The sequence below is a fragment of the Pavona decussata genome, unplaced genomic scaffold, assembly GCF_977016875.1.
Source record: "Pavona decussata unplaced genomic scaffold, jaPavDecu1.1 SCAFFOLD_280, whole genome shotgun sequence".
In the NCBI taxonomy this organism is placed as follows: domain Eukaryota; kingdom Metazoa; phylum Cnidaria; class Anthozoa; order Scleractinia; family Agariciidae; genus Pavona; species Pavona decussata.
The window spans coordinates 114,671-122,606 of NW_028145681.1; the positions used below are offsets into that span (position 1 = coordinate 114,671).

General features: G+C 38.8%; 1 pseudogene; it reads left to right on the plus strand.

The window, feature by feature from the left end:
- Positions 1–297: 297 nt before the first annotated feature.
- Positions 298–6,996, plus strand: LOC146455273 (uncharacterized; annotated as a pseudogene).
- The last annotated feature ends 940 nt before the right edge of the window (positions 6,997–7,936 follow it).

The window sequence follows — 7,936 nt, forward strand, 5'->3', positions numbered from 1 at the left end:
GACCAAAGCATACTTGACCGGCGCTACACCAGGAGGAAAAGGTCCTTCCTTTGCTGACCGAGCACGTAAGAAACATGAAGCAGAAGTTCGGAGGGCACAGTCAACAGGGAAGGAGATGTTTTCCTCTTCAGAAGGCATGCTCATTGATGCAGGTTCCTCACACAAACCACCTTCCGGAAAAAGAAGGCAACTAAATCAAAGGGTCCAGCTTTACCATCGCCACAGGTAACCAATCAAAGCGTAAATCCTCTGCCTACTTGGCAGACGAGCTACCCTGCTACCCACAGCGCTGCCAAAATGATGCAGCCGCGGATGCAGACGTTACCTCAACCCCCTGTGTTTCCTCAACCGCCCGCGTATCCTCAACTACCTTTTCCTCAGCTGCATCCCCCTCTACCGTCTTTCACTCAATCACCAATGCCCTGTGCCGGCTTACAGCCCTCATGGAATTCTAGCATGTCACCAAGTAACTACGAGCTGGTCATCATGCCTCCAACAGTAAGAAAATGCTATGGGTGTGGGGACGACGATAAATACAAAACTCCACCTTGTAATATTATAAAACATGTAGACAAAAGGGTCACCGGAAAAGATTCTACAACAGGTCAGCCAATTACACATGCAGGACTATTCAAACACATATTATCATCCTATAGCGACCCATATAACCAGAAAAAATCCACTTTTTTCTGGCCAAGTTTACCTCAGGTATGAGCTTTACACATCATTGGATAATGCCCAGCGCAATTACATCAACACGCTTCATAGCCTAAATATTTTAAAGTAACCTTTTAATTGAATGGGCGCAAGTGCCGCTTGCAACATAGGTAATGCTTCTCGGGCAGTACACCACCACAGCCCAAGCTTTATTTCTCTCAAAGCATATTAGGAGTACCCAATTAAATTCTTAAAATGAATTGACCTTGTTTAGTAACGCTTATTGTTATGCTTATTCAGTTGCGAGGTATTTTTTCCGGAACAATCGAAAATGTGGTGGGTCTCGGATATATACCCCGTAACCTGGATATCTTTGAATAGGACAATGTTTTGATCTTTTCCCTTACTCCTCTTTACTTCGCTTTTAAATTGCCGGAGACAGGTTGAGAGACTTTGAACCAATGGCTTGAATTACGTGTTAGTGCTTGCTATAGTTGTTTGGGTGAATGCGGCATTTGATATTTGTCTTTATTATATTGTTATCGTCGAGTTTTCCATGTTTTTGTTTTACAGGCGCGAATGCGTATAATCGCCCTGACCCAAGTCTCACATAGGATTATACTAGCCATTTTACTACACGGCTCCTGCTGCCATAACCTGTTATACGGTTGGAAGGTCTATAAAAAGGGCATATATCTATAGTAAATGTTTCTGTTGGTTACTGATCTGCGCCGTGATTTATGACTAATAATAAATATCAAATGACTCATTGAGAACTATACAGAAAACTTGTGTCAATTATTTTATTAGTGCAACGTAAAAACAAAATAGCCTGTGTATACATCTGTTCCTGGACTCAGTATTAGTATTATTTGTATAACTGAGGCCAGGAACGGATGTACACAGGCTAAAACAAAAAGGGAAAAAATCCGATAGTAATCGATAGCAATCGATGAATCAGTGGTCATCAATTTCCGATGAATCCATATGAATCGAATTCACATCGTTTTATCTTTATCGATTTCTATTAATTGCCGATACCAATCGATATCAATCTTTGATTGTTATCCATTGATATCGATATTGATATTGATATTGATATTGAGGGTTATTCTGTCAAATCTTTTCATAAGCAAATGAATCATTAGACAAAAAAAACCACTGGGTTTCTGCTCTGAATAAACAATATTGGTTTAAAACTTGAGTGTTACAACGATACGTAACAGCATCTTCAGCGTTCGCGTTACCTTCTTCTATAATTCGAATTCGCGGCCCGGAAAAAAAATAATATAACCGTAAGAATAGAAAGGGCCAGATTCTGATGCTCAGCACGACGGAGAGTCCGTGGGAATGTAACGTGAGTTTTTGACAAACAAAAATATGACCCAAATGAGGCAAAAACAGGTACCGGAAACTCGAGCCTGTGAACTTTTGAGTTGACGAAGTTCAGAAATAATTTGAAAATAATTTTGAATAATTTTTCGACCCTCGACCATTTACCCTCGACTAGTTACCCTCGACCCTCGACCAAAAGGCAAACTCATTGATAGTTGTTTACCTGCTTAAAAGGAAAAGAAAATTAACAACACAAAATAGATGCATTATACAAAAAAAAAAGGATTAAAAAGGAAAATAAATGAATAGATAAATCACCTTAATGACTAATTATTATTTAGAAAGTTAAGTGCAAGCTAACTAAGTAGTGACATAAGATTGATACAAGTAACAGCGTTCATATCAACATACACCTTCTCAGTCTCCAAAACCTTTAAGAGCAATTCATGCAGTTTACGCTTGAAAAGTGTTTTACATAACTCACGTAGTTGAGGAGGAATTTTATTCCAAATTCTCGTTCCAATTCTAGAAAAGGACAGCAGCTGTTTATTGAGTCTTGACATGAAAATTACCTGACGCTGAAAATCTAGTGTAGTGAGAATGGATCTGGTCAGAACGAGTGAACAGTTCAGAGATTTTTGGAGGAGCACAATGGCTAAAAATATCACGCATTATAGTAACAATATGTTTAAAATAGAGCATATTCAGAGGCAAAAGACCGGAGCTGACAAACAGAGGGATGGCGTGAGTTCTACTATCAGAAAAGTACATCAGACGAAGGACTCGTTTTTGCAGCAGAAGAATTTTGTTTAGATGAGAAGCAGAAGCTTGTCCCCAGGCAGCTAATCCATAAGAGATGTAAGGTTCAATCAGGGAACAATAGATTCTTAAAAGGGTACTTGTAGGCAGAAAATGCCTAAGCCTCAAAATGATCCCAACATCTTGACTTATTTTCGATGAAATATAGTCTATGTGGTATCACCAGGAGAGGTTATTGTCAACCAGAATACCTAAATATTTTACTTAGTTTCTATGTTCGAGAGAAGTCATTTTGTTGAAGTCGTTATCATATAATATTAAGTTTACGTCGTAATGAACCTTGCGTTGATCAGGGTAAAAAAATAACAAAATTGGATTTACCAGTGTTTAGCGATAGTTTATTTGCGTTTAATTCAATTCAATTCAGCATTAACAACTAGCTCAAGTGATCTACGATTTTTGTCTGCATGTAAAAGATTAGTATCATCAGCGAATAAGTAAAAGTTGAGTTTATGAGAAGCTTGATAAATATCATTTATATAAATGAAGAAAAGTAATGGCCCTAGGACAGAGCCTTGAGTAGCCTGCGAACAGCAGACGTATTTCTGGTTGTACCTCCGAAAAATAATGTCTATGATCTCGAGCTCCGAAACAATTTCCGTGACGTCATTTCTTTTCTTCTTTACTCGACCAATGAAATTAAGTGATCATCATTTGGTCCTTTTCCCTTTAAGGGAAATGGGGCCTTGAAATTAAGTGATAGAAAGATGTTATTGATAACACGTGCGAAATCGCAAGGAGCAACAACTGTAAGTAGCCATGAGTGCGGAAACGCCGAAAAAAGTTACCTCGGCCGAAGGAGATTGTTTTTCGTGTAAGGATAAAATACCCAGTCTGAAGGGGAAAGTGAAGATCTTTGGCAAGAGTGAACTGGAGATTGGTGCAGTAATTCATCGCTCACTTGGAGTCGATTTGTCTGTTTACATCGGCAGCGAGAACCTCCTAATGTGTCGCTTGTGTTATAACATGTTGAATGCCTACAGCAAGGCCTCAAAAAATCAACCAGATCATCGATGGTATCAAGAAGAAATTTGAAAATAACGGACCTCTCAGTATCAAAAGATTATCGAAAGATTCAACAAAACCGACTCAAAAATTAAAATCGAACCTCAGGCTTCAAACGGACTTTATAAGACCAGGACAATGGCGACAACACAGTAAATGATGTTTTCTGATGTTGATGTGCTTTTAACAAAACGTTTAAGTGATGATTTGAACCAGGATTCTGTAGCTTCTGTAATTTTCATCGCAAACGTGCCCGAATTTACTGCAAGTGATCGCTTTGAACAAACACGGAGTGTCTTCAAATTTTACATGCGTGCATGTTTGCACGCACACAAAAAAACTGAAAGGTTTTTGCCTCTAATAGGAAATTCATTGTTTATTTCAATAAAATGTTTTGTTGGAAAAGCTCTTTGCTGATTTTTGTGTCTGTGAATTCATATATGCGTTTGAGAAGCGACAGATGCATAGTCAAGGACAATTTGCATAAGCAGGCTGAAATCAACATGCCATGAATTTTAGCAATTTTTGCGTTCAAGCGTGTTTTTCGGCAAATGATTACATGTGATAGGTAACCATATTATTTTACGTCAGAAAACATTTGTTTAATCATTCCAGTTTAATATGCAGTTAATTTTGGAAGCCAGCAATATTAATTTATCTACTGCGCATTTTAGTGAGTTAAACCGCTCTCCCCATCTTCCGCCATTTTGTTTTTCTCGCGGACATCGAGATCCCCACGTAAAGCCCATGCGTGTTCGCTCCACAAACAGAAGAGCCGAATTCTGATTGGTGAAGAACTATTGACGTCACGGAAATCATTTCAGAGCTCGAGATCGTAGAAGTTATTTTCGGAGGTACGACTGGAAATACGTCTGCTGTCCGCAGGCTAAGCCTTGAGGAACTCCAAATAATATTTCATCTTTGCCAGAAATATCAGAACCAATTTGAGTTGTCTGAGTCCTATCAGATAGATACGAAGAAAACCAATCATCGATAACCCAGTGTATACCAGTAATGCAATTTGCACAAAATGCTTTGATGAATGGTGTCAAAGGCCTTTTTTAGATCAATAAAGACGCCACACTAATACAATCCTTCGTCCATATTGTTTTGTATCTAACTGACAATATCGAGGATTGCATGTTGGGTAGAAAAATTTTCTCGGAAACCATCCTGTGATTTGAATAAGATGTGGTGTTTTTCAATGAAAGACGTGAGTCGCTTATGCATGAGTCTTTCAAATAGACGATTGAACCCATAGTAATGACATCGGCCGATAATTGCTTAGCTCAGTCTCGTCACCTGTCTTGAACACTGGAATTATTTTCGCATACTTTAATTTGGAAGGATGATCACTGGTTTGCATTGACAAGTTTATTATAGTAGCCTGGATGTCAGATAAGATTAAAATACGAATAGGGCAAGAGTACAAGCCATATGCTTTGTTCAGAGGTGTTGATAATATCTCAGATTCAATTTCAACAGAAGTAACAGGATGGAAGAAGAAGGAGTTTGGATACACTTGATCACTAATATAATTGCTAAAGTGCCGACTAGTGGAAGGTACATCATCTGCAAGCTTTTTGCCTACCGATGTGAAATGGCGATTAAGAATAAGTATCCTCTGTCCTTCCGACCGGCTGTGAAAAATTGTTGATCTTTCAACTTGTGCTGATTTTCTGCTCGTACCTTCATGATCAAGGTTTTAAATACCCAAAGAATGCTACACTGGTTGTTGTTTGCCGGCTAAGTGCTCTGATCAAGTCACATATTCAAGAGCTTGCCGATTTCAGGGGAAAAGGGAAACGAAGAAGCAAAGAAAGCTGCATTCAGGGAGTGTTTCTTCAGGATTGGTGATGTGCGCTCACTGCTACCCCAAGGAACACCTGTCCTCGCCTTAACAGGCACAGCCACTGAGGAAGTCATTGAGGACACCCAGAAAGGCTTGTCCATGAAAGCCGATACCCACATAATTCGTGTTAGTCCTGATCGGCCCAACATTTATCTCTACAACCACAAGTTCGACAAAGACCTTTCAAGTACATTTGCATGGCTTATAGATATGCTGAAAACAAAGGCTGACAAGACTCCGAGAACTACTGTGTTTTGCAAATCACAGAGAGACTGTGGAAAGCTTTTCAAACATTTTAAATATGAACTTGGCAAGTTAGCCTACTTCCCCACAGGATCTGAAGACATTTCTGCAAACATGCTAATTGGCATGTACAATACAAAAACTCTACAGCACCACAAAGAACGTGTGTCTGCCTCATTATTTGAGGACGAGGGAGTTTGCTGAGTCCTGTTTGCATTAACAGCCCTTGGAATGGGTGTAAACTTGCGCGATGTACGCCAAGTCATCCACTATGGTCCATCCCGTCAAGTGGATGATTTCGTACAAGAGATGGGGAGAGCTGGCCGGGATGGCAAGCCAGCCAAGTCTCTCTTGTTCTTCACTGGCCATCAACTAAAGACGTGTGAAGATACAATGAAACTCTATGCAAACGGCAATGATTGCCTCCATAAAGTGCTTCTAGCCAAATTTGGAGCAACAGCATCGTCCACTAATGTCGCACACGACTGTTGTGTGATTTGCCATGCAGCGTGCAAATGCCTTGGGACAGTTGTGAAGTGGAACTATCAGTCTACGTCTCAGTTCATTCTCCTGCCACCAATTTGCAGGGGCATAAGACATGAAGTGTTGAGCAATACCAGAAGGAAGAACGTAAGGAACTTTTAGAGGACCACAAGGAAGAACTAAACAAGAGATGTGCTGGCTATGTTCTGTCGTCTCAGACAACAACTGGTTTCTCTAATACGCTGATAAAGCCTGTATTAAGAACTTGAAATTACATTTTTACTGTTGATGATGTGATTAGTTCGAACCCTGTGTTCAAAAGGCAACATGCAGTAGACATTTTGTACATGATCAGAGATGTATTTGAAGATTTTGAATTAGACATGTCTTGTGACTTAAACTGTGAGGACGATTCGTCCTGGAACTTTGATCTTGGGTATGGTGGAATCTATGAAAACGGTTCTTTGGCTGATGAACATTCTGGTACCTCCAGTGACTCAGAACTGTCAGGTGTCATGGAGTTCGAGTAAGGGGGTGCAAACATCGTGAACACTTCTTATACCAGTGATGATGATTTCACATCACTTTCAACATGTGTGACATGCCAGTATGTGTTGTGGGAAGTTATTTATTTTTATTTTTTATCAACGTTGATGTCCTTGTGACAAAATGTAAATATCATTTATTACATTTAATTAAATATATAATTAAATATCTCTGAGAAATTTGGCTTGTCGAAGCAAAGAAAGTATTACTTTACATCATATAGATAAGGGAAAAACCTCATTTGCAGTTACTTGAAACACACTTTTATATTCACGACTACAAAAGTTATTTCGTTGATAGACCTCGTCAGTAAGTTGAAAGTAAACGCAAATGAGGTTTTTCCTTATCTATATGACAATTAAATATAAAAGTGTAAAAAAGTAGTAATTATATTCACTGCATAAGTATGTTACTCCAGGGGTAGTCAGTCGATATCAATCGATAGTAATAAATAACAATCGAAGATTGATATTGATTTCTATCAATTGACTACCCCTGATATTACCAAATAGACATTGCAGTATGATACAAGTAAACAACACAATAGTATGAAAACCTCTTTGGTGAATAATAATTGGTAGTTTTTAGTTCCTATGAAACAATAAATGTCGTAGAATGAATTACTTACATTCATTTCCAGTTGTAACAATGGGGAAAAACCAGACCCATCTCCCCAGCCAAACTCTGGCATAGCAAATCTCATTATGTACAAATTGTAACCAAAACCATTTTTCATTTGAGGCAATGACCAAGCATTTGTTTCGCATTTTTTGGCGGGAAAAATTTCTGACCCTTCTTAATTCAATTATACATATACAACTCCCCCATATAGGCCCATCCTACATGTCATATAGAAATTTGAAGAGTCTGAGAGAAATAAACATTCCCAATCACATCTTATTGAGATCATTGCCCAACTGTAATAAAGTTTTCAAAGAATCGCCCCTGGTATCAAAAGAGGGTGTTCACTGAAAGATGTACATGTAAGGGCTAAAC